Raw genomic sequence first — 26,536 nt, 5'->3', positions numbered from 1 at the left:
TCCACTAGAAGCAACTTTTCCTGCTTCCAATGTACTCCCAAAGTCTCCCTGTTACCCATGCTCTTGGTCAGCAAACCTAGAAACAAGGTATGTACATGTGGGAGGGGAGCACAGTGAAAGGGATAAATTTGTGTGATGTGTTTGTGACTTGGATAAATTACTACAGAGAAAATTACCAAAAAAATCTGAGTAGTTCTGGGGTTCTCTTATTGGTATTATTTAAATGGTTAATAACAGAAGCAGCTTTTTCTGTGATCATATATTTCTATGAATTAAGACTGCATATTCATAATGAGTTTACATTTCATCTACTATATGGACAAATGTAGTTAAAATGTTAATTACAGAATCAGCATCTTCAATGGAAAATATGTCATAGGATTTAAACACTTAAAATAAGTCAATTTGGTGCTAATGAACTGGGCATATACAGGGAAAAGAAGAAGAGCTGCTGACCAACCGGGAGAGAAATTATCTCTAATATATCTTTGCCAGCATTCTCCAACAGACTTGCAATTCCCAAATTACTGTTTAAGTTAAAAGTTCCTTAATTGTGAAACTGCAAACACAGAAATAATTTAGGTTAAAAAAATTATACTTCAATAATTTCTGTGGTTGTTTCTATGCCTCTGTTTTAGCATAGGATCATAAACGTTCCCTTACCTCATGCCTTGAAGGTCTAAACTCATGATCAGAACATAAAAGATCACATTCAAGGTTAATTAAACACACATAGTTTTAGTGGCAAATATATGACAAGAGGTTCTGGATAGGAGGAAGAATGCAGATATACGATAGTTTCAAAAGCAACTTTCTGTGTGGTATGGGTGTGTACTTATGTGTCTCCATGTTTGTGCACATGCAATGCACCAGAAGCCCAAAGCTCTATTTGGTCACATGATGCAACTAGCTGCACAGGTTTTTTTTTTCATCTTCTCTACTGCATACTGATTTTAGAAGGATGCTGCAGACCTTGCCTTTGCTCCCACAGCAGTTCTGGAGCATCCACTCACATCCAGGAACAAAATTTAGGGGTGCCCAGTGGGCAGGAAAGTCCCGCTCTGGGAAATCTGAGGATACATGTCGGTGTCACTGCATCGCAGAGCAGAGAAATAGGTTGTGCCTTCTCAGGAGCCCTAGCCACACAAAGCCTTCCCCTCCAGACTCATCCTGCTGTCCCAATGGCCATTTCACTAGTATTTAAGGGTACTGAATAGCAATAAAAGTTCAACCACTTCCCTATTTTATGCAACTTGTCAAATATGATAAACAGTAAAAGTAATTTGCATAATTGTCTATGGAGATTTTTTTTCAAAAGATCTTTTAGCTCACCCTGTCAGTAGACACAAAGTGCTTGCTTCAGCTAAGAATGTCATTTTCAGACCAAGTCTACTTTCTGTCAAGCCTTTTAACCTTGAGAAGTGTTTGAAGTTGGACTGCAGACAGTAGTGGCAGGGTTTTAGCAATGTAAAAATAGGAGCATGTGTGTGCTTTTAAGACATAAGCCACTTAGCATTAAAATTTCAATTTTTTTTCTCATCCATCCTTCAGGGATAAATGCTGTATAGAACACATGAAGACTCACAGGAAAACATACTGAATAGAACCAGCAATTTCAGCACAACAAAGTGCTCACAAGCCTACAGACTATTTCAAACAGCAGCTTTCTATTCAAGAATGACAATACACTTATACACACGAGAGGAAAAATTCATTTTAAGCAATGTTGAGGAGCAGTGGAAAAAGACACATTATTACTTTAATATAATTACTATAATGCAACATAATTGGTTAGTATGCATTTTATAATGCATGTGCACAGAAATCATAAAGGGTTTTTATTGTATCTATTCATCCAAATTTAAATGTTACCAGTGCAGTGAAATAATCTGGTGCCATTTACCTTTTCTTATTAAACTGTTCACTAACACCACCTAAGTGTGGCTATCATTTATTTTCTACTCATCTCTTAGGAAGATGACCTAGAAGGGATTTTTCGTATTTGTTTAGGGTCTAATTATTAGTTCTATTTCTCTGACATGACAATAGTTCATCTCTAAACACACGCCATTCCCTTGGGCCACTTTGTCACTAACAATGACTCACTACTGGTTTCTGACCCAGTATTTCCAAAATAAAACTTTATCAAATTACATAGGCAACAAGACCTCAGATGAAATAAACATGCCATTAGGTGAACATAAAAGATAGTCTTCCTATCCTTAAGATCATCTGTCCTCAAGACAAGTTTTTTGACACCTTAGTTTCATTACAGTCATTGAGGATTTCTTGCTCTTCAAAACAAATATTAAATGATAGCAGCGCTCTTGGAACATAGCTTCTGTCTTCATTGTCTGAAAAAAGATTTATAGAATTAAGCTACCATCCGTGAAGACTCACTTCTCCGTATGGAAAAGAAAATATGCTCTGACTGGTATTTGTTTAGAGCTGCGAATTTGTGCATTTGTGCAAATGTGAATGCAAAGTGACAGAAATCCTGATGAAAAAGTCTGATCACAAGAGTAGAAATTTAGGTCTTCAGCATCAAATAAGTATCACCACCACCCACACACTATAATTTATGTAATAAAATATGGCTTGAACAGTCACCAGGTTAAATGCTTCTCTTGTTAATTTAAGTAAATTGACTCAGCAGAAAATCAGATTCTGAAGAAATGAAGCTGTAGAACAAATAACTTATTCAGGTCATGTTTTGATTATGACTATATAGGGAATTCATTGGGAATTTAAAAACAAGAAAGATGAACTAATAATGAAAAGTGCATATTCTAGGCATGAAGTATACAAAACATGATACTGTTGCACAGCTTCTCAAAGAAGATATCTACATGATATTTAGTTGCAGTAACTGTGTGAAAATTAGCCATGAAGTTCTGAAATATACTTATGCGGAAGTAAATCCAAGCAACTATGCTTAGTATCAGGCTGCATATCCCACTAAAGTCAATGAATGCAAGTCATTCTTAATTTCTAGAAAAAGAGATCCATTCCTTAGACACATATTGTACATCTGTTTGGAAGTGCTTTATTTATTTCTTAAATAGGTCAGTCTTTGGTCTCACTGCTTTCAGTGGGACTTAGCTGCAGCTATCTTTTATAGTATTCCATTTAAGAGCTTTTCCTCAGCCCCAAGGGTCCACCAAAGAAAGAGGGAGATGAAGGTGGTACTTGGCCTAACACAATGGGAGCAAGCCATCAGGGCTTACTTCTCATGGCCTCTTCTTACATGCCCAGGGTAAGGCCCAGGTTAAGGCCAATCACCACCTTGGGGTCAGGTAGCAATTTTCCCCAGGCCAGTTTGGCTAGGGATCCTGATGGTATTTTGCCATCTTCTGGGCACAGAGTAAAGGTCACTGGGTGCGTGCGTGCGGGGGGGAGGTATTTGTGAATTTCCTACATTGTGCAGGGGGTTGGACTAGATGACCCTAGAAGTCCATTCTGACACTATGATTCTATGCCCCAGCAGCACTGCTAATGTTCCAGGAGCTTGCCTCAGGTCCAGCTGATGGCTGTGAGGGTCCAGGAGTTAATGATGGGTATAAACCATCTCTGTTGCCTTTACTCATGTTGCTGGATCCAATGGTGCTGCCACAGCCTCAGGAGCTTGTCTAGATTATACTAGCAAAAAAACAGAGTGGCATTCTGATCAAAACAGTCAGTTTGGATGAGCTGTTGTTTGGTCCACGTGCTGGGGATTACCTACTGCTGTAAGTAGACTAAGGGGAGAGTCATGTGTAATCAAATGATGTGAAAGCTACTTCCCCCTACTGGAGCAATGAAGGAACTAGGAAGAGATCATACGGAATTTGCTCTCATGCTGCTGCAGCAATGTCACCAATCCTACTTCACCAAAAAATGGCACAGACATATTTTAGCAGGAGATAACATAAATAGCCATTAAATTGAGTTTAGATGGCCATGGCAGCTCTCCTATAAATTATTTTCTATACAGGTCATTAAATTGAAAACATGGACTTTGCTGTCCACCAAGAGCCCCAATTCAAAAATAGAACATGTTTTTACTTACATGCTTTAAACACAAAATCAGACAACTAGGTACACAGTCACTGAATCTGATCAGCTACTACAATACCAGTGTCTTTTTAGTGTCCTCATAAACATTTATCAATTCTGCAATATGCAATATAAAAACCAATTTTAAAAAACTGCAGTCATGCAGGAAGAACACAAAGAATTAAACAGTATAAAATTACATTAAATTGTCTTGCTTTGCACCAGAAACACTAATCGTGCAGAGAAATATTAAGTCATTCAGTTCAAGCCTCTGTGCAAGAAAATGTCAAAAATATAGTGGGATAGCAAATTAAACCTGTAAATTATGCTTTTGTGCTAAAGTGCCAAGTCATGTGACCAAGCTATTTTTAGAGGCATAGAATATTTTCCCGAAGTGCTGTTCTTTAAGTTGTTTACTGAAACATTCTGCAAATAATCAACAATTTCATGAAAAGTCTGTCACGAAAGAGTACTCTTAGCATAATTGGTTATATATTAACCCGAAATTAACTATTTACAAAGCTTTGCATTAGAGCTGCTAGACAGATAGCACAAACTCATCCACCCAATCATAAGCATGTTTCCCTGCAGATTTCAGTGAGACTTCCTTCATACTAAGTATACTGAGGATTGCAGCCATAAACATACATTTCTCAGACTGCTGGAAAATAGTCTTTCCTGTAACACCACTGTATGCTTCACTGGGTAAACCTTCTATTACAATGTTGTCGTTTCCAACCCCCAATGATTCTGAATTAAATTAAAATGATAAGTGAAACCCAAGCCGTTTTCAAATGCAATATGCAGTCCGCCTAAGTCTATGCTATGTCATTTGATGTTTAATAACTGCGGTAGCAAAGGCCAAGTCAAAAGTAAAAGGTAGAAGGCTAAAGCAATAACTTTTGTTAGCAGTACATCAGGCACTTCTTCCTACAAAGGTGGATTTGTATACCAGAAAAAATTATAAACTAAAGATATGAAATTCAATTTACTTCCTTCACATACATAATATATTCTTTGTGAATCATGGCTATATTCTTGTTATAAACGGCAGTCCCATCGACGTTGTGTACCTATATCTCTACGACACCCTTCAAGAATAAAGATGATAAATGGATTCCTATAGCAAGTAGAACAATTATGATGGGAAAAGGCATGCCTGATCATCTAGAGACAAATAATATTCAGGTGACCAGTTTGGGTCTAAGCAAGATAGTTACTTTAGGTTCAGCAATACAGGCCAGTGCAGACATAGCATTCCCAGGCTACTAACATTTGTCAGATCTTAAGTGTGTTGCTTGCTGATATGCATGTCCTACCACCAATCCTCCACTCCTCAACTGCAAAATTCCTGCAAAATAGTGCAGCATTAAGTCTGCATCAATTTTAACTCTAACTAGAGTCCATTTAATCAAGCATTCTGCTAATTGTGACGAGTCAGATTCTTCTATGTTTTCAACAACACCAGTAGCATGAAAGTAATCCTGCTGTTCATCCTAAAGCAACTGGTATTCAGAGTATACTGCCACTCAACATTTCCATTGAACTATTAGGTTTATCAGCAGCTATTAACCACATCTTCCATGAACCTTCATAATTCTCTTATCAATCCATGCAAACCAGTGGCCATAATCACATCCTGTAGTATGAATTCCATAAGTTAACCACGTTGTTGACTGAAATGTAAATCCATCTTTTTTATGCTTTAGCTATTAAAACCAAGTAAAAAGAGAGCTGCATTATTATACTAATGCTTTCACTTTATGAAAGATTTTGGTCAATGAAATGAATTGGTCATTCTTACTCCTCCTAGGAATATCAGTTCTCATAAAAACAACAAGCCCTCAGGGGTAGGTCACAACCAAAGGATTTAGCTTCCTAGAAGCGGATGATGTAGAAAATTATTTGTTGAACAATGGAGGATGGCCAAAGAAGTCTGTATAGTTTTCTAACAGTCTTGAAGAAGCTTCCAGAGAAACAAACAGGTGCTGTCTTTCATAAAGTTGCTTGACAATTATTGTTGAAGCCACAGAACTAACCTGGCTTCAAATACTATCTCAGAAGCATTATGGTTCTGCCTTTGTGATTAGCTTAGATATGGGGTTCCATCTAGTCAGCCTTTCCCTCTGAACCAATTCTCCTTCTTGGTAGAGCCCCTATCATACATGGATTTTGTCCTTGCAGCTCCCATGATCCCCAGCATAGCATTTTAGTGATTAGAGGGCCAGTTCCTCCCCGTTTTAACCAGCACAAAAGCTGGCTGGATCCAACTCACAGTATTTCCCTTGGTATTCTGTGCTGTTTATTTGGTGCTCTGATCTACATTCTAGAAGAGGGAACCCTTGAGATTCATAAAGCCAAATGTTGCCTGCACCCCAGTCTTGGGATTATTTGCATCCCATCCAGACAAAACTGAATGAGTCAACCTATTGATATACCTGGAAAAGCAAGACTGGGATGATTGGTTATAATAGCTTAACATTTATTAGAAAAGGACTCCAACTGGTTCTCATTCCCTTCACCCCCAACAACGAAACGCTGCCTTCAGGTTGTAAACTCGAAAAAGAAAAGACTGTATAATGTTAACACGTTCAGTGCATAATCATTACCGACTCTGTTCATTACTCAAACTTAGATAAGAAAAAAAAACACCTTTGGTTTTCTGAGAAATTATTTCATCCTTCGTGTTTATCGTCTTGCATAAAAGGGCTTCTTGTGACAACAACCATTAAATCACTTTTAAAAATATCACATTACATATCAGGTTGCCTGATCAACCCAGGGTTTAATCATTCCACAAAAACACAACACTTAGGGGGAAAACTACTGTCCTTCCCAATTCTAAAAGTGATGTGGTAACAAACATTGCTTTTATATTCTATAATATGGTACTATCTGTAGCTTACCAAATTGACTATAAACTGTCCTGCATCAGAGACTACCAGACAGGGATATTGTGTCTCCTAAAGCCCTTAACCTCCGCTTGGATTCTAAGCAACAATGCCAACCAGCATTCACATATCAACAAGAATCATTATGAACAGGAATCCCAACAGTACAACTTCAAGCATTCACTTTGTTATGTGAAGCAAGCAAATCCTTTACAATTAAACAAGATAAGAGGAAGGTGCAACAGAAAAAGAGATGACCAACAATTAAAACCACTGGCTAGCCCTTCAAAGTTATAATCAGTGAATGGGTCTAATATAGATACTGGTAATCTTGCTGTAGATCTTGGAGGAAATTAAAAACAAGGAGAAAAACTAGATTCTTGAGCTTAAAGATGTTTTAAGATCCAAGAAGAAAATAAACAAGGAATGAGTAGCTGTCCTGTATCCCGCTATAATAAGAGAGAGAGCAGATAGTTCACAAGAAGTCCCCTGGTAAACACAATAAGCAAAATAATGTGTCAGAAAATTGTGTGTTTTTTAAAAAATGGCTAAAATAAACAAAGCAAAAAGTTTTATGGGGAAAGGATCAGAAAAATCAGAAATTTTGCAGCTTAGAGGCAATAAGGAAACTTTTCTTGGCTTGCATGCAGTCCACAAGCTACATAAAGATCTGCAAGATATAAGCCTTTGATACCAAGTCACAGATGCCAATTCTATGGAAAAATTAAGGAGTTACTCAAGAAGAGATGCAGGACTTTTTACTAATCCTTTGAAGTTGAATATTTGATATTTATTTATTTCAAATATTTATATGCCACTTTTCACCCCATCACAGGATTCAAAACAGCTGATGGACTTTGAAAAACACAATCCAATATCCAAATACTAGTAATTAAAATAAACTCTAATGGGCACCTAATCCTTTACAGCATCACTCTTGGGGAAAAATATTCTACCCTCCAAAACCACCCATTGAGTCAAAGCCTGATGGAAAAGTCATGGGGAAGGAATCCTTGGCCAAGTTTCAGTTTTGAATGTACTAGGGTCAATTTATGCTAAAATGGATCCTGTTTCTCCAGCAATTTCTGCAGTCCCTTACAGTTAGAGAGGTATGGCACATAATATCATGAAAATATCATTTTGATCCATTTTCCATAGCCAGCCAGGTGTTAAGAGATAATTGGTATAAGATTTTTAAAAAAAACAGTATATTACCTCAAAGGATATTGAGAAAGTAGATAAAAATTACAAAGGAAAATACTGGAAATGTCAAGATACAGATGGAACCTTTTATCATATGTGGTGGACTTCCAGAAAAGCAAAAAGATATTGGGAGGGAATACATGGGAAAATGCAGAATATATTAAAATTTAGATTTCCTATGGAAGCTAAGAATATATTACCAAAAGTTTTGAATATATGGTGACAGTCTCCAAAATCATTTACACAGCAAAATGGAAATCGGACATTTGTCCAAAGTTAGAAGAATGGGACTTGTTGAATATACAGCAAAGGCAAAATTAACAGCTTATTTGAGAAATAGATCAATCATGAAATTTGAGGAGAGATGGATTGTGTATTATGCAAACAGAAGATAAATTTAGAATGAGAAACAGTTTTAAAAATTGTATATAAATGTATTGCAATGGAGAAGCAGGAGAATAAGTTTTAAATGTAACATTTTGAATATAAATGGATAAAGAAATTCCTGAGCAGAATCATCCCCTGCTATTTTATCATGAGATAGTTAATAGACTTCACTCTTTTACTCAGATTTGTTAAAAGTTATAGTGCGTATGTAGAATGTGGCAAAAGTAAGTAATATTGAACATGTAGTGATGATGAAAGCAATATTGTAGCCACAAATTATCATATTTTATAGATGGTTTTAAAAATTTAATGAGGGGGAAGCTGGGGAAGAATTTTATGTTTTATATAATCCCTCTTTTTCTTCTCTGAACCCCCCAATATTATTACTCTGCTTTTTAAAATAAATAAATTATGGAACAATCCAGATTTAAAAATTAGGAGGAAAAATTTTTATGGGAGCCTTGGATAGATAGGAGGATTTTTACTCTGATCAGTTACTAGACTACGATGATTTTTGTCATTTTCTCAGCTGAGGTTTGCCAACTTTTGCTGAATAAGTTATAATAACCAACCAAAAAGGAAGGCAATATAATCAAAAAGACAAGTTAATATCAAATTATTTATAATATTAATTATATGTAAAGTGCAAGGTGCAAAGTGAACCATTCAATTCAATAATATATACAATACAATATACAATAACCAAAGTCGGCTATAATAGCCACAAATAGACCAAATAGTTTATAACAGCCACAAATAGTTAATAATCAGTCCAACTGGTGCGGATAAGTTATTTTGCATATCTCTTGATTCAAAGATGGATCTTTCCTGTTTTCTATGAATTCTGTATTTCTCATAATGTAATGTGTCTTCTCATAAGTTTGATAACATTGTGTTTAGTACGTATGGGATACTGTACCTTTAAGATAATCGGATATAAATGCACTCGTTGATTGGGAGGCGGCACGGCATTGTTCCGTCTGACTGCAACAACTGGTTGGAAAAAAAAGTGTTTCTTACTTGTAACTGTTGTTCATTTAGGTCTTCCGTGCAGGCACACATGGGACTGCGCAAGCGCAGGCCTGCTGACTTCAGAGATTTTTACAGCTCAAAACCACTAGGAGGCGTTTCCGCCTCCTAGCGCGCATGCGCGGCCGTCTTTCCTGCTGAAAAACGGCTCCTAAGAGGCGGGGCGTCCCCGACGTACCCTCAGTCCTCTTTCGCCGCCGCACTACAAGGTAAGTACCAAGAGAATTAGCGGGGAAGGAGGGAGGGTATGTGTGCCTGCACGGAAGACCTAGATGAACAACAGTTACAGGTAAGAAACACTGTTTTTCATCTGCAGTCTTCCTGTGCAGTCCCACATGGGAGATTACAAAGCTTAAATACCTGGGTGGTAGGCACCGATGCATCATCACAGGAAGATTGATTGTAGGACTGCTGTACCCACTATCGTTTCCTTCCTGTCTAGGACATCCAGAGCATAATGACTGTCCGCAAAAGCCCAAGTCGCAGCCTTGCAGATGTCTTGTAGAGGGACACCTCTCAGGAGTGCTGCTGAAGATGCCTGAGATCTGGTGGAGTGAGCATGTATCTCCAAGGGACAAGGCCAAGTTAGCACATTTATAACATAACAAAATTGCTTGAACTACCCAGCGAGCCAAAGTCTGAGGATTGGCCCCCATCCCCTTCTTTGGACCCGCAAAACAAACAAAAAGGTGGGAATCTTTTCTAAATGACTTCACCCTATCCAAATAAAAGAGGAGAGCCCTGCGAACATCTACGGCATGAAGGGACCTCTTTGCCTCTGAAGAGTGATCCTTAAAAAACACAGGTAAGGAAATTTCTTGTGACAAGTGGAATTTGGACACCACTTTGGGTAGAAACTCTATCTTTGTTCTAAGTACCACCTTATCAGGATGAATACTCAAATAAGGAGCCTCACATGAAAGAGCTGCCAATTCGCCCACTCCCCTGGCCAATGTGACACCAACTAAAAACGCCACTTTAAACGAAAGTAAATTCAGAGGACAAGTAGCTAATGGTTCAAAGGGCTTGGAAAGAAGTTTGGCCAACACCAGCGGTAATGACCACTGAGGTACCAACACCCGTATCGGGGGGGGAACAAGTTGTTGAGACCCTTCAAAAACAGTTTAGACGTGTAGTGGGAAAACACTGTTCTGCGATCGACTGGGGGGTGAAAGGCAGAAATCACAGCCATATAAACCTTAACAGAAGAGTTTGACAACCCAGATTGTTTAAGCCCCCACAAAAAGTCCAGAACATCAGAGAGGGAGGAGGCCAAAGGATTGACCCCCCCCTTCTGTCACACCACTCAGTAAACTTGTTCCACTTCAGGAAATATGACTGCCGAGTGGATAAGCGATGGGCATTCTGAAGTACATGCATTACTCCCTCAGAGAAGTCCCGTCCTGAAGAATCAGCCACGCCATCAGTCTGAGTGTATGCACTCTGTGATGAAGCACCCCCCGGAAGGATAGTAGATCTGGCTGGTTTGGGAAATGGTGCATCCGGCTGTGAAGTCTCAGAAGTGCATGAAACCATAGCTGTCGTGGCCAGTAAGGAGTTATCAGAATGGCTGACGTTCTGTCCATCTGGATCTTGGAGATTACCCTGGCTAACAGGGGAAACGGGGAGAAAATGTAAAGAAGGCGACTGCACCAAGTTAACTGAAACGTGTCCCCAAGAGACTCGAGGCCGATGCCTCCTCTGGAGCAATAGCAGGGAGTCTTGCAGTTCTCTTCTGTGGCGAAAAGGTCTAAGTCTGGGGTCCCCCATTCTGAAAAGACAGGATCGTGAAGAGACCACTCATGGTTGTCGCCCCCCAGTCTACTAAGATAGTCAGCCATAACATTGTCAACACCTGGAATATGAACTGCCACGAGCCATACTGAGTGATCAATGGCCCAATTCCAAATCTTCACCGTCTCTTCGCATAGCGCCAGAGACAAAGTGCCCCCTTGTTTATTCAAATAAAACATCGTAGTGGTGTTATCTGTTAAGATCTGAACTGTCCTATTCTGCACCATATCAGAAAAAGAAATCAGTGCGTAATAAACAGCGCGTAATTCAAGGAGGTTAATGTGTTCTTCACTCTCCAACTCATCCCACATACCATGAGCATATGAACCCTGACAGTGAGCACCCCACCCTAGGGTAGATGCATCTATGGTGACCGAAAGGTCCGGCTGTCTATAGTCAAAACCGACCCCTTCAAACAGGTTGGAGTCTTGCAACCACCAGTCTAAAGATAAGAGAACCCTGCGAGGAATACTAAGTTTCTTACGCTGGGAGTCCCTGTCAGGGAAAAAGGTTCTAGAAAACCAAAGTTGCAATGGCCGCATCCTAAGTCTTGCCAGGGAGACTACAGCCATAGTGGCAGCCATATAGCCCAAAAGTACTTGAATGAGCCTAGCTGGTTGGAACCTGCACCTCTTACATTTTTCAATGAGTGCTTTGATCTTATTTGCCCTATCCGTGGGCAAACCCCCCGCATCTTGGGACCCATCGATAATAGCCCCTATAAATTGAGTGACCTTAGAGGGGACAAGCTTCGATTTGTTTTGATTGACAAACAATCCCAGTTTCAAACAGGTGGACAAGGTGATGGAAATCTGTTTGGTCACATCCTCCTCCGACTGGCCAACGATCAACCAGTCATCAAGATAAGGAAAGATACAACAGCCTTGTGTTCTAAGGAAGGCAATTACCACCACCACGCATTTAGTAAATACCCTGGGGGCTGTGGACAAACCGAAGGGAAGGACACGGTACTGAAAGATACGAGTACCATAGGTAAAGCAAAGGAGTTTTTATGGTCAGGGAAGATAGAGATGTGGAAATACGCATCTTTGAGATCTAAAACCCCAAACCAACAGTTAGAGGGTATCAGTTAGGACCATCTGCAGCGTGGTCATCTTAAACTTTTGGACCCATATAGATTTATTCAATTCTCGGAGGTCCAAAATAGGGTGGAGTCCCCCATCTTTCTTCTCCACCACAAAAAGGTTCGAATAGAAACCAAGTGGAGAAGAAGAGTGTGTCACCTCTTCAATAGCCCCTTTCAGTAACAAGGCCAAGAGTTCTGAAACTACTCCTGGTTGAGGTGATTGAGAAGAGAAAACAGGAAGCCGGAGACGAGGCCACTGAACAAACTCAATTTTATATCCAACTTTAACCAATTGTAACACCCAAACATCCAAAGTGATGTGGCACCATTCGGAGAAGAAAAGAGACAGCCTGTCCCCAAAAGAGGGGTCAGGTCCCTGTAATTGTCAGAACTGTTTTTGAGAATGTTCAGAATCTTTAGGCTGGTGCTGATTATTTTCCCGCCTGTTCTTATTGCCCTGCCTCCTCCTCGGGAAGGTAGATTGTGGACTCTGAAACTAGTGCTGAGGTTGGAATCCGTACCCATAATAGGGGTCATAGCGTTGTTGATGGTTCCTCGTGTAAGATCTATACTGAGGGCGAGTAGACTGGTGTTGATGTAAGACACCGTAGGATCGAGCAGTCAACCTGTCCTTACGCTTCTTAGAGAGATAATAATCCGTTCTGTCAGAGAACAGGTTCTGTCCCTCGAAAGGGAGATCCTCAACTTTCGACCTCGTCTCTGGTGGCAAGGCGGTGGTCCTCAGCCATGCAAATCTGCATAGGACGAGAGCAGACAGAAGTGCTCTGGCAGAAGTATCCGCCATGTTCCTGCTCACATTAATTTGATGGCGAGATAAACGAACTGCCTCTTCCTGAATAACTCTAAGGAAGATTCGTTGGTCTTCAGGCAATTGAGGTATGAATGTCGCAACCTTTGTCCACAGAAGTAATTGATAGGCGGACATCATAGCTGCATAATTGGCGATCTTGATGCCAAATGCCGCGGAGGTATAAATCTTCCTAGCCAGGGAGTTGACCTTTCTGCTGTCCTTATCCGATGGGATTTGTCCCAAACCCTGTTTGGGTTTTGCCTGCATGTCCTCTGTTACGAGTGAAGACGGAGGTGGGTAGAGAGAGAGGAATGGACACTGTTCATCCTTAACCCTATACAAGTTTTCCACTTTCTTATTCGTGGCAGGGGTCGAAGCAGGCTTAAGTTCAACCCTGATAGTAGTTCCACGAAGCCCTCAATCATAGGGAAGGCAACTGTCGGAGTCGATCCCGAGTATATATGTTTTAGGATCTTATCATTTGAACGTGGTTCCGAAGAAACCACCTTGATTTCATGTGCCTTCGCCATCCGCCGGAGTAGTTCATTATAGGCGTGAAAATCATCCGTTGGGGAAGCCTTCTCCGATGGGCCGATCACCCCGTCGGGTGAATCCGAAGGGGGGGAGTCATAGGGTCTCTCATAACGGGCATAAGTCTCGTACTCCATGTCTGAAAACCCAGGGGTCTGTCTGGATCCCTCCGAGGAACCCACATGCATAGAGGGTAACCTAGAAAGTCTCCTGGTTCCATGCTCCGAACCATAGGATCCCTCTCTGTAATAGTGGTGGGACGAAGGACTTGCCGCAGAACGGTGTTGTCTTGAGTACGGGCTGTATCTCTCAGCTCGATGCGACTTCGAACGACCTCTATCCGTGCGAGAGGAGCGAGAGGACCAAGAGTCGCAAGATGGCGACCGAGGTATCCCCGATGGAGTCGGGGTTTTTTCAATCATAATGACATCCAATTCTCGAGACCTCTCGGATGCTGGGGTTCTCCGAGGGGAAGCTGCATCCCCAGACCCGCAATGACTCTTAGCAGGTGGGTCAGCTCCAGAAACACCTTGCTGAGTGGCAGTTGGTTGAGGAGTAATAACACTCTCAAGTACTTGTTTGTCAGATTTAGAAGACTGACGCTTCTTTTTCTTTTTCTTTTCCAGTTTCACCCCTGATGGTTCCGAAGAGCCCTTCAGAACCGAAGATTTTCATGAAGTGCTGCGTCGGTCCGACTTCGATCCGCTCCGAGGGGTTCTCGGTTCCGACAGGGCTGCGGAGCTCTCCCTCATGGACTGATCACCCGACAAGGACCGCAGCAGTTCCGAAGCTGGTCTCGACTCCGAGATCGGATCTGATAAGATGGTAGCAGTTGGTTCCGAGGAACTCCGAACCGGTGTGATCGGGCTTGGCTGTCATGAGACGGTGTGGGCGGGAGACTGGCAGGAACGAGGTGACTTCTCCGAAGACTTTGAAGTCGGAGTGGTAGGTTTTTCTTGTGCAGGGGATTTGCCCTTTATTGGAGGGTCAGTCACTGCCATCGCGCATCGCCACAGATAGGCTTGAAGTCTACCCGCCCTTTCTGCCCTGGCCTTCGGAGTAAAGGTGCAGCAGTACTTACAGGCCTGTGGGTTGTGGGTTTCCCCCAAACAGTATAGGCAAGTCGAATGACCATCAGATTTTGTCATTTTTCTATTGCAAGAGGAACACCTCTTAAATAAAGCTTTTTCCGACATCTTTCAGATCACGATGAGACGCTTTCCGAAGAGCAGAGCTAGCAAGAACCTCTCAAGTCGGCGGCAAAAGAGGAACTGAGGGTACGTCGGGGGCGCCCCACCTCTTAGGAGCCGTTTTTTGGCGGGAAAGACGGCCATGCATGAGCGCTAGGAGGTGGGTACACCCCCTAGTGGTTTTGAGCTGTAAAAATCTCCGAAGTCGGCAGGCCTGTGAGTGCGCAGTCCCATGTGGGACTGCACAGGAAGACCGCAGATGAACAATGAGTTCTGTGTGACTAGTGAGTATGGAAAATGTAACCACTTATAAATTGATGTAATTAATGTAACTGCACAAGATTGACTATATATTTTTATTGTAGCCATTACATCATTGCCCATGAGGAAGCGGTTTTTATGAAACAGGGATTGATAAGGAAGCTGGCGTAGACCCGTAGGCTGTTTGGAAGGACGGCTCTATTTCCCTTCAACTTGGAGGATGGTCTACACATATGCAAAATAACAACTTATCCGCACCAGTTGGACTGATTATTAACTATTTGGTCTATTTGTGGCTATTATAAACTATTTGGTCTATTTGTGGCTATTATAGCCGACTTTGTTTATTGTATATTATATTGTATATATTATTGAATTGAATGGTTCACTTTGCACCTTGCACTTTACATATAATTAATATTATAAATAATTTGATACTAACTTGTCTTTTTGATTATATTGTCTTCCCTTTTGGTTGGTTATTGTAGCTTGTTCTGTGGGTATAGGCGCCGCTGGTTCTTTAACTTTTGCTGAATGGCAATATTCATGATATACAAATATTTATAACTGCAACATTTGTTGGTATTTAAATATGGTCCTGCAGCTTTGGGTATTTCAAAATCTCTCCCACTTCTGGAAACTCTTATTGAATCAACACAGAAAATGAAACCTACAGTATTTGCCTATGAATACTTGAAGTTAGTTAATAAATGACATATGTAGAGTCTTAGAGATCTATGGAATAATGAGCTAGATTATCCAGTTTTGTAAAGCAATGGGATGTGGCTTTAAGCTTTATACCTGTTGCTTCTAAAAAATTGTGTTTAAAGTATATTGGACATCACAGCACCTTTTAAATAAAGGATTAAGTACAGTGTTTGATTGTTGATGTAACTTACAACATGCCCCTCTGAAACATACGCTTTGGACATGTCTAGTTATTCAGTTCTTTTGGGAGAAAGTTGTTACTTGCATTAATTTTGTATTAGAATGCTCATTTATTTTTGAAGATGTTTATGTGCTTTTAAACTATTTGCTTGTCTCTTGGAGCTTAACCAATAGTCAACAGAAATGGGCTCTCGTTGCCCTTACAGTTGCTAAAACTCTTATACTACACCACTGGGAATTCATTTGATTGAAAACCTTATCAACATTTAAACAAACTGCCTATAGATGACCATTATGTATGGACTTTTTAATATATTTGGAAACCTTTTATAGAAGCCTATGTATAGACTTGCTACCAATATTATTGTTTCGCTATGCATGAATAAATGAAAATAATTTTATTTTTTAAAATTTCTGATCTTATATCTCTCTACTTCTTTCACGCACCTTAAATTACTTGTATACTTCTGTATATCATATGAACCCTCTGATCCTAAATACCAGTGCTGGTAAAATCGGCTGCAACATCAATGTCACTGAAGGTTGTATTTGTAACAAATTTTAGTTTAGGATGTAAATAAGTTACAGACAACAATTCAATTATACTGGCATCATCTTCATGGCTAAGTATTAGGCACTGGGACTTTTCCCTTTGCAGTGTCCCACTTCCCATTCAGACCATGTATATTAACCCAGAGGTTAATTCCTCTGATCTCAATGAGACATTCTAGCCAATAAATATACATTAGACCTGTTACATTATTATTATTTATACTTTGCTTTTCTTCCCAATGGGAACCCAAAGCAGCTTACAACATGGCTCTCCTATACCCCATTTTATCATCACAACCCAGTGAGGCAGGTTGTAGCCAAGGTCACCTGGCAACCTGGAGAGAGAGACTGGCCAAAGGTCACCCAGTGTGTTTCCATGGCAGAGTGGGAATTTGAATTTGGTCACCGCATGTTCCAGTCCTAACCACTACACAACACAGGGTCTTAGTATTTACATATTAAAGAGTTGAACAAGCAGGCAGCATCCATTGCTTATAATAGCTGAATCATGATAGAACTACATATAACAATGAATGCAGAACATTCAGCTGATCCAAAGCTTTTTAACTGATTAGTTTAATTTAGTAAACACTACACCCCTATTAAAACAAGTTTTTTAAAAAATCAAATACAAAGTAACACTGTCTTCTACTTCTGTAATTCATTCTCTGCATTGTATATGGTATATATCAGGGGTGGCCAAACTGTGGCTTGGGATCTACATGTGGCTCTTCTAGACATATTGTGTGGCTCCCAGAGGTCTCTAAGAGCCAAGCTACACGTGACGAATTACACTTGCCACGCAAGTGAACAGACCCACGTGTATTCCTCCCTGTTCACTTGCCATTCACTTGCGCTCCACTTGACCACATAGAGATCAAGTGGAGCGCAAGTGAATGGCAAGTGAACAGGGAGGAATATATGTGAGTCTGTTCACTTGCCAGGCCAGTGTAATTCATCACTTGTAGCTTGGCTCTAAGTATCACCATGGACATACATTTTATTTTAGTCTAGTTTATTTCCCTCCCTCCTTTTCCTCCCTTTCCTCCTTTCTTTCCATGTCTTCCCCTCACTTTTCTTTCTTTCTTTCTTTCTTTCTTTCTTTCTTTCTTTCTTTCTTTCTTTCTTTCTTTCTTTCTTTTCATGTCTTTCATATTTTCAATAAAAATGTTGAGGTTGCCAGGTCTGACTCAGAAAATATCTGGGGGCTTTGGGGGTGAAGCCTAGCAAGGATGCAACGTGACTTTTTTGATGTCACTTCCAAGTCAAAGGTCAGGTTATGGCTCTTCCTAAGCTCCATTCTTTCCAATTGTGTCACTTCCAACATACTGCATCAAAACCCCACCCCTTTCTGTGATGTCAATTTCAGGATACTCCTCCAAACCCACCTCCTCATCTGAAGTCACTTCAATGCATCATGTCTTGTGGCTCTCACACATCTGACATTTATTCTATGTGGCTCTTACATTAAGTAAGTTTGGCCACCCCTGGTATATATCTTCTATACTCCTTTCTTTGCATCAATGTATTTAATTCTCAATGTGGCCAAATCTGTGGATACTTAAAACTGGAGACTAGAGCCATGGCCAGACAAGATAGGTATCTCTACGAACAGGAGAAAAGCCCCAGGTTTGCAGAAAACTTTGAATTTTTTTTTAAAAAATGCATATGGGCTATCCTGCACTCCATAAAAGTAGCATCTGTACCTTTAAGAACAGAGATCTCATGGGCTATTGTGGAGGCTTTTAGGAAACAACAACAATATTACCAGCCTTCAAACCTTGGCTTGGTAATAAAAGGCAGAGGAAGGGGCATGGCCTTTTCCAGGGATGTTTTGGCCTTTTAGGGAGAGATCATTGGAACCAGGGCTGGTAGCAACAACCAGCCAACTTGATACCATGTGACTTCCATGACTCATCCAGAAATGACTGCTTGCTATTGTTCAACACCAGCTCCCCACAAAAGCCAATGTGAGGTTAGATTTTGTTCTGCAGCAGTGGCAGCAAAGCACTGGAGTAGGTCTCAGACTTCTAGTGCAGGGAGTCATCTTGCTCTGCTGCTGGGGTAGAGGCATTCATTAATTCTTTCTCACTACTTGGGCACTGCCTCATGATTAATCTGACAGTAGATTTTTACAGTAGTTCTAAAAGTTACATCTAATACGAATTCTTTTGAACAGAACAGATTGAAAATGCCATATTAGAAAAGATTTTCCCCTTCTTTCACACATGTGATGATGTACTAAAATGTGACAGATAAAAATGATGCTAAAAATAGATAAAAATGGGTTAGAATTATACTTTTACTGACATGCATCTTTTTTGATGTGAGGGCTGTGCTATCTAGTTTTGTTCCACTCAACCTAATTTTTTCCCAGAAACCTACTCTGATTTCTTTACATAGAAGAATGCCAGCCAACAGCAGATGCCCAAGAGGTCTCTGGCCTCTAGTGTCTTTACAAATGATAATCAGTTTCTCCTAGTCTCTATGGTATACCATATAAGCAAGCAGAAGCCCTAGAGCATCCACTTTCCACAACACCTCTTGGGCTTGTTTCTATGGTATACCGGAGAGCCCACCCTCTGATGTTGCCATTTTCTCCAGAGGAACAGATCTCTGCAGTCCAGAGATCAGATGTAATTCCAGAACTCCATGTCTATTTTTGAGGTTGGTAACCCTAGGGGGAGTTGGATCAACTGGTACTATACAGGCCATGTGGGCCTCTTCCTCTCATTATCAAAAATGACAATGTAGCATTTTCCCTGACAATCCATTTCCCGCTCCTCCCATTACCACATTTTAGTTTGACAGAATCTTTATCCCCAGCACTAAAAACTAGACCTCTCACTTACATAGGACTGTATAGGACTGATGCCTTACAAAGCAGATCAGCAAATTTTACATGCACTATGGAAATCCAAGTGCTAAACCCAACATCAAACTTATAAACTTTATGCTAGTTATTATGGAGTTCTGAAAGCAATGCAAATTCTTTTAATTGTGCACATTTGAATAATATTTCGCTCTTAAAACAATGAGCGTATATAACTCGAGGGGAAGGCATGCATTGTCTCTAGTTAAGTATTGTACTTGGATAAAACTGTTATAAGATTAATGAAACACAGAGTTCACAAACAGCGAGTTCAATATTGGCAATCTATATTTGCCAATAATTTGGCATGCTTCATTCTGAACTCAAGATTTCAGTTTTTGTTGACATTTAAATGAACTTTTTGAGTGTACAAAGTGTAATCCTAATAAAAGTTGGGATTCTCAGGAGTCCCATCAAATTTAAACAGGTTCTAATACAACTATAGGCAATATCTAAAATTGGGGGGGGGGGAATTGATGTCCCAGTATATATGAAAACTATTTTTTATTTTAAAAAGACACATCAGTTAAAGAAAAATATAATTGCTATCATCAGTAAAAGTACTCTGAAGCATTTCAGCACCTCTTGAAAGTGTCTAACAGTTCTGTTTCCTAGCTTCAGTGAGGAGACACGTGGGGAAGACACATTCCGTGTATGAAGCTGTGATGGACTACACTTTTTAAAAGCCTGGAAGTGCTGTACAAATAACTGAAGGGCTTTTAAGGGAAAATACCTCACAGACACAGAAAGCTTTGAGTGACTGGCTACTCCAAGGAATCTGTTTGGGTAGCGTGAGCAGAAAGAGGAGGGTCTGTTTTCTTTTGCCTAAGGCAGGACATCTAGGGATCAACAAGACCAGAGACAGGTTGCAAACCAGATTCTAATGGCCCAGTATGGGAAAAGACATCAGGACATTTTGCAAGTCTTGTCAGGCATGTCAGCTAGTGGGCAAGGGACAAAACAAAGGGACTCCTACAACCTATACCATTTGTCTCTGAAGCATTCTCTAAGATCAGAGTGGACATTGTCAGGTCAATTACAGGAGCTACCCCACGGATGAATAAATATATTTTGACCATAGTGGACTATTCTACAAAGTTGGCAGAAACAATACCTTAAAGGGACATTGAAGCAAAAACCATAGCAAATGCGGTACTGATGGTGTTCACCAGGCTAGGTTTTCCACAGGAGATGGTCATGGATTTGGGAACCATGTTCATGTCCCAAGTGATGAAGGAATTGTTGCAGGCTTGTGGAATCAAGCATCTCTCTGTGATTGAGAGGGAATGTTTGGTAGTAGTGTGGGCCATATGGGGAAGGAAATTCACTCTGTGCACTGACCATTCACCGTTGCGCGGATAACACCAGGTGACGTGTACTAACAGTAAACTGATAAAATGGAGTCTTCGGTTACAGAGTTACAATTTTGACATAGTGTACATAAAAAGAAAGGAAAATGTCATTGTGGATGCACTCTCCAGAACTACCTAGAGGCTGAAGTTGTAGAAGCAGATTGGTATGCCTATTGAATGTTGTATATATGTTGGCATAAGCTGTTTAATTATTGGTTCACCTACTGAATGTTGCAGATATCTTTGTATAAGATGTTTAATGACTGGTACTAATGCAAATAGAAAGATAAAACACACGCACATGCTTCACTCATTGCACAAGAGAGGCTTGTGAGCTGACATGGGCACGAACAGCATTCCGAACGGAAAAAACCCACAAACAGCTTGTTCGTCTGTTCACGAACAAGCCATTCGTGAGGCCACATTCTAAATGAACAAGTGGTCGTTGCGAGCTTCGTTTGTTGCCTTCGTCAGCCGTTCATCAAGCCAGACAGTCTGGTGCCTTTCAATCAATTCCCCTAGCAACGGAGGCAGGGACTGAACTCTGTCTGAACTCCTTCTGGCTTTAACCCTTCAAAGTACTTCCAGCAGAGAGTCTCATTTTTGCCACTGTGAAGAGAAAATGACAACAAAGGGGGGGACCCATGGATCATGCATTTCCAGGGGTGCAATCTCTCTGAAACTTGGGGGGGGTGTCTTTGGAGGACAGTGAGGACTATGTCCCCTGCAAATTTGGTGGGTATTGGACATTGGGAAGGTCAGTTTGTGAGGTGTTTAAAGGGCCCTGCCCCTTGCACGTGACAGGAAGGGGCCCTTTAATCAGCTGGCAGGCGGCAGGGGGAATTCCCCCTGCTGCCTGCCAGCTGATAGTTTAAAGGGATTTTTAAAGGGCCGTGAGCAATGAACAACGAACTTGTTTGTGAACAGGGTCATGTTCATTACTGTTCATTGTTCGTGGATGGCAACAAACAGCTAACAGCTTGTTCAGTCCCCCCCCCCCCGTTCGTGCCCATGTCTACTTGTGAGAACCTCCCTTGAAGCAATGAATTCAAAGGGTGGGGCATGGGATGGACTGCACTTTTAAAAATCCTGGAAGTGCTGTAGAAAAGATAATGGATTTTTAAGGGTTAGTCCCTCACAGACAAAGAGAGCTTTGAGTGACAGGCTACTCCAAGGAAGCTGATTGGGTAGCATGAAAGAGGAGGAAAGAGGAGGGTCTGTTTTTAGCCCTATCTGAGAGTGTGAAGAGTTGGGAGATGGAGTCTTACAGAGAGCAGTTTAACACCAACTGGAGAACTGGGGCAAGGTTGGCAAGGAAGTTTGGGAAGTAGGTGTAACTCCCATTAGAGCTAAAGAAAGGGGATAGATCTTCTAAGGAGAGGAAATTTTCCCGATCCAGTTAAACAAGGAGGAAGCTTTGGAGAGTGAAGAGATCCCTGATCGGGTGTGGTTGGAAACTGCCTTTTGGAGACCTTAAGTTTCAATCAAAACCTGAAGGAAAGCATTGGTGTTTGAAGATTAGGGGTTTGAGGTACAAGAGAAAGTGTACTAGAGTGTTTGGGGAAAACATAAGAATTTAAGTATCTGTGAAGAGCATAAGAACTAGAGTCTGTGTATGTACTGATTTTATCTCAGAGATTTCTATGTTGAATTACTTCAGAAATGTTCAGCCTCTGACCTTTCCCCTCTAAAATAAATAAAATAGTTATTTTTTAATTTTAAAAATGCCTCTGGTGTCATTTCTGCTGTTTAAGGACAAAAAAGGGGGAAAGAGGAGAAGAGAGTGTCATAAACCAATGCAGATGATATCTCCTTAAACATCTTCATCTATCTAGTAAAATTTTATTTATCTCCACCTTTCCCCCAATGGGGACCCAAAGCAGCTCACATCATTCTCCTCTTCTCCAGTTTATTCTCACAACAATCTTGTGAGGTAGGATTAGACTCAGAGTATGTGACCAAGCTTCAAAGGCAAAGTAGGGATTTGAACCAAAGCCTTCCAGATCCTAGTCTAACCCTCTAACCACTACACATCACCAGTTGCTTAATATTCATCCAAGATGTTATGATCCATGACTGTTACCTCTTATGAACAATTAGTTGCCTCAAACTAAAGTTATGATTGTTAAGAGTTCTGTGAAATGTAGGTGACCAAATATATAACACATTTCTGGAAAAATGTGAAAGTGTTCTGTCTTTCTGTAGAAGGAATTTTGTTAACTGACATCTATAGGAACATGTCAAATGCATGCTGCATATTTATAGAAAAGGTAAGTGGCTACATTTATCAGAATTTTGGTGGACGATGGTACATTGTAGCAACTGTTTGTAAATATTCCTTATAAAGTATGAGTTTCCACATAATTACTCTGTATGAGAAAACCCTGTGTTAAACTACATGAGTATAATCTCTTGTTACATGTGCCACTAGTAAATGTAGTTCAGAAGAATGATGGAATAGTGTAACACCCTCATATTAACAGACTATAGTAACAGCATAGTAAAAGAGAAGTAATGCATTTTTCTGCTATGAATACAATGGACTGCTGCTGAAATAAAAATAAGATTCCTTACATACAGTTGCTATAAAAGCAGTGATTACGCATTCTTGGAGTTGCTCTGTACTGCAGAATTAATCTACTAGTAACAGAATTACTTCAATGGATTGAAAAGAAAACATCAGCAATGCAGCAGCCTCCCACCTAGTTTTTCAAAAACTAGGTCATAGACAAAAACGAAAATATTAGGTACAGATATTTTCTAATAAGCTATTCTGTGGCAATGCATTTACTTAAGCTTGACTTGCATATAAAACATGGATCTTATAGCCAAAGACAGTTCACCTTATTATAAATTGACATTTAATACGTAGAAAAGAAATAGAATGAAAGATTTGCTTTGGGAAGGAAAACAATTCTGTTTAGTATTACATAGGGCTTTATATTCACTTCACAGAATATTCTCAGGATAGACAGATCTGGCATGGGTTTATATGGGTCTTGTTATTTCTCTGTTATATTTATAGGGATGTATGTATGAGTGCAACCCTGAGTTGTTTTCTATTTTGGCAGGAAGCGCCCATCGTTGCCATTGTCCTCTAACTGGTAGTGTGTTCGATTATGAATATTAGAAAATTAACTTCCATGTCACTCTGCCCCATCCCCAGACAAACTTAAACAGCACAGAGGGGCCAAAGATTTGATTATGAAGAGGACTGACAGTGTTCAGTAATTTACTGGATGTTAGCCACCAGTGAAGTAAATAACTGATGCTGATTACCTCTGCCTCTGGCCTGCTGTGAAGGCATTCTTGCCCTCTCCCTAGTATTTAACCTGTTATAACCTTGTCTACTCATATATACAAGGAAGAGCCCAGAGGTAAACAAAAACAGGACTTTTATTGTCTGTCCATAATGGAAAAGGTTTTGGTCATCAGGAATAAACTGTATACAGTTATAGCTGTGGGGGAGACTTAATTTGGAGATACAATGACACCAATGTGGAAGTTCTTACAGATACAGAGTCAGCCAGAAACTGCCATATGAGAGTAAAACTAAGTTAAGTTTTTCCTCAAGTTTTCTAACCTCAGTCAAGATTTCTGCAGTGGTTAGCATGCAGACCTCAATCTGTCCCCTAGATTCCCTCTACCTGGGAATACTAAGTTTGAAAGCTTCCAAATCACTATGTACCCCTTCAGGCTGCCACACCAAACCGTCGTCTGCTTCTTCCCAAAGACAGACTACAAGACAGAGTTACTTCCAAGCTGCCTTTTAGAATGTGTAGCCCTTATATGGAATGACCACACTCCTCTTCTTCCCTCATGTCTCTCCTCCTTCCTTGCCCTGAAGGTTCTGAGGGACCCGATTGGTTGTTTCTGGCTTCTCCACTGCATCAATAGGGTGAACATGGAATTGATTAATAAGGGAAAGGAGGGAGGGCATCTAGTTTAGAGATATGCTGTTTGATGAATGGAGACACCTTGAAATCAGCCAGAAATCTGCAGTACTTATTTGCAGTACTTATTTCCTTAGGAACTATTTATGCTTCCTCTTCAGTGACCTGCTCAAAGTGGCTTACAATTAAGACAATAAAACAAAGTCAATGTCATTAAAATAGCTAGGGCATAAAAACATAAAATACACTTAGCAGTATATACACGTAGAGCAGTCTAAACTGTTGTAGATAAAATGAACTTCAAGACAAAAGGAGACCATAAAATGTTTAAAAGATAACACACAAGTTAAAAGCTTGAGTAAAAAAGAAAGTTTCAGCCTGGTGTCTAGAAGAAAGTAAGGTGGACACCAGATGAGCCTCAAAGGCGAAGGCATTCAAAGATGTGAAGCCACCATTGAAAAAGCCATTTAGCCACAAATGAGAGCAGAAAGCCTTGTATTTGCACGACTGTGAAAAGAATTTTTTAAAAATGTCATTTATAGTCTGCGTTTCTCACTGAGACTCAAGGCGGATTACTCAGTGTGAGATTAGTCAATTTCAAGGTTATTTCCATAAACAATGCCATAGCGTAAATAAACAATTTTACAAAGACATAGTATTAGCAAGAAATAGAATCCAATACAGAGTTGAAGAAATGCTGAAACAGAACAAAAGTAATTCTAGGGCTGATATTAGACCACATGAAGCACAAGTAGCTTATAGGAGCACACATTTAAGACAACAAGTAGTACGTAAGGCAACATAGTGGTGAAGTCTATGGCCCTTAACTCATTAGTGAAGGATCTGAGAGCCCCTCCCTATAATACAAAAGCCTGTTTTGAATTATTCGGTTTTGCATTGTTTGCAGAAAGCTAGGAGAGTGGGGGTTCTCCTGACCTCCACAGGTAGGCCATTCCACACGGCAAAGGCCACCACATAGAAAGCCTGTGTACGAGCTGCCGTTGATTTCACCCATGTGCAGGGTGGCACCTGTTGGAGACCCTGTTCAGATGAGTGAAGCTGCTGTGAAGGGACATAGGGAGGGAAATGGTCAAGGCCAAGGCTGTGAAGAGCATTGTATGTGATAACTGATACCTTGAACTGAGCATGGTAGCTGATAGGCAGCCAATGGTGTGACTGCAGAATGCGGGTGATGTTCATGTTCCTGCTCGCTCCTGATAGCAGTCAAGCAAAAATATCAGCGTTGGAAGAACATTTTTTCAGGACCATTCCATTTTTCTCAGACACTACTGTATCATTCATGTGTAGATGTGTCCTCTTTCCCCTTTCACTATTCACCCCTAACTCTCTTCATCCAGTTTTGTTCTCCCTCAAAGGCTGACATCTTCTGTTTTGCTTTTTCTCTCTGCTATAGTCTGATAACCAGAAGGTTCTCTATCAGACAGGTGTTCTAGCAGCAGCAAACAAAACAAAATGTGAGAACTAGAAAACAAAGATGGGACAGAAGACAGGAAAGCTTGATGAGTGATTATTCTAATCAAGCAGCAGTTCTGGAACCTTCACCCCTCTACAATAGCTAGCAAGCATGATAAGCTCTTCTAAGTCTAGAGTAATGATAGCTGGAGTGTGGCCTGTGGTTGTCACTTCAAAATCCATGGGGTTAGCAGCAAGGGGAAGGATGGGAACAATGCTACTTTTAATGATATTAGCTGTCTTCACTTCAAAATGCATATCCATCAAGGAAAAGGTTGCCATTGGGA

The 26,536-nt window shown here is 40.5% G+C and overlaps 1 protein-coding gene across 3 annotated transcripts in view; it reads right to left on the bottom strand.

The window, feature by feature from the left end:
* The window catches only part of MBD5 (methyl-CpG binding domain protein 5), a 198,807-nt gene that overhangs the window by 64,204 nt on the left and 108,067 nt on the right, over positions 1-26,536 (bottom strand). The gene's annotated exons all lie outside the window — the stretch shown is intronic.

Source organism: Eublepharis macularius, chromosome 2, assembly GCF_028583425.1.
Source record: "Eublepharis macularius isolate TG4126 chromosome 2, MPM_Emac_v1.0, whole genome shotgun sequence".
Taxonomy (NCBI): Eukaryota; Metazoa; Chordata; class Lepidosauria; order Squamata; family Eublepharidae; genus Eublepharis; species Eublepharis macularius.
Note: the sequence above shows the minus strand (reverse complement) of the source record. Positions and strands in the feature narration are given on the sequence as shown.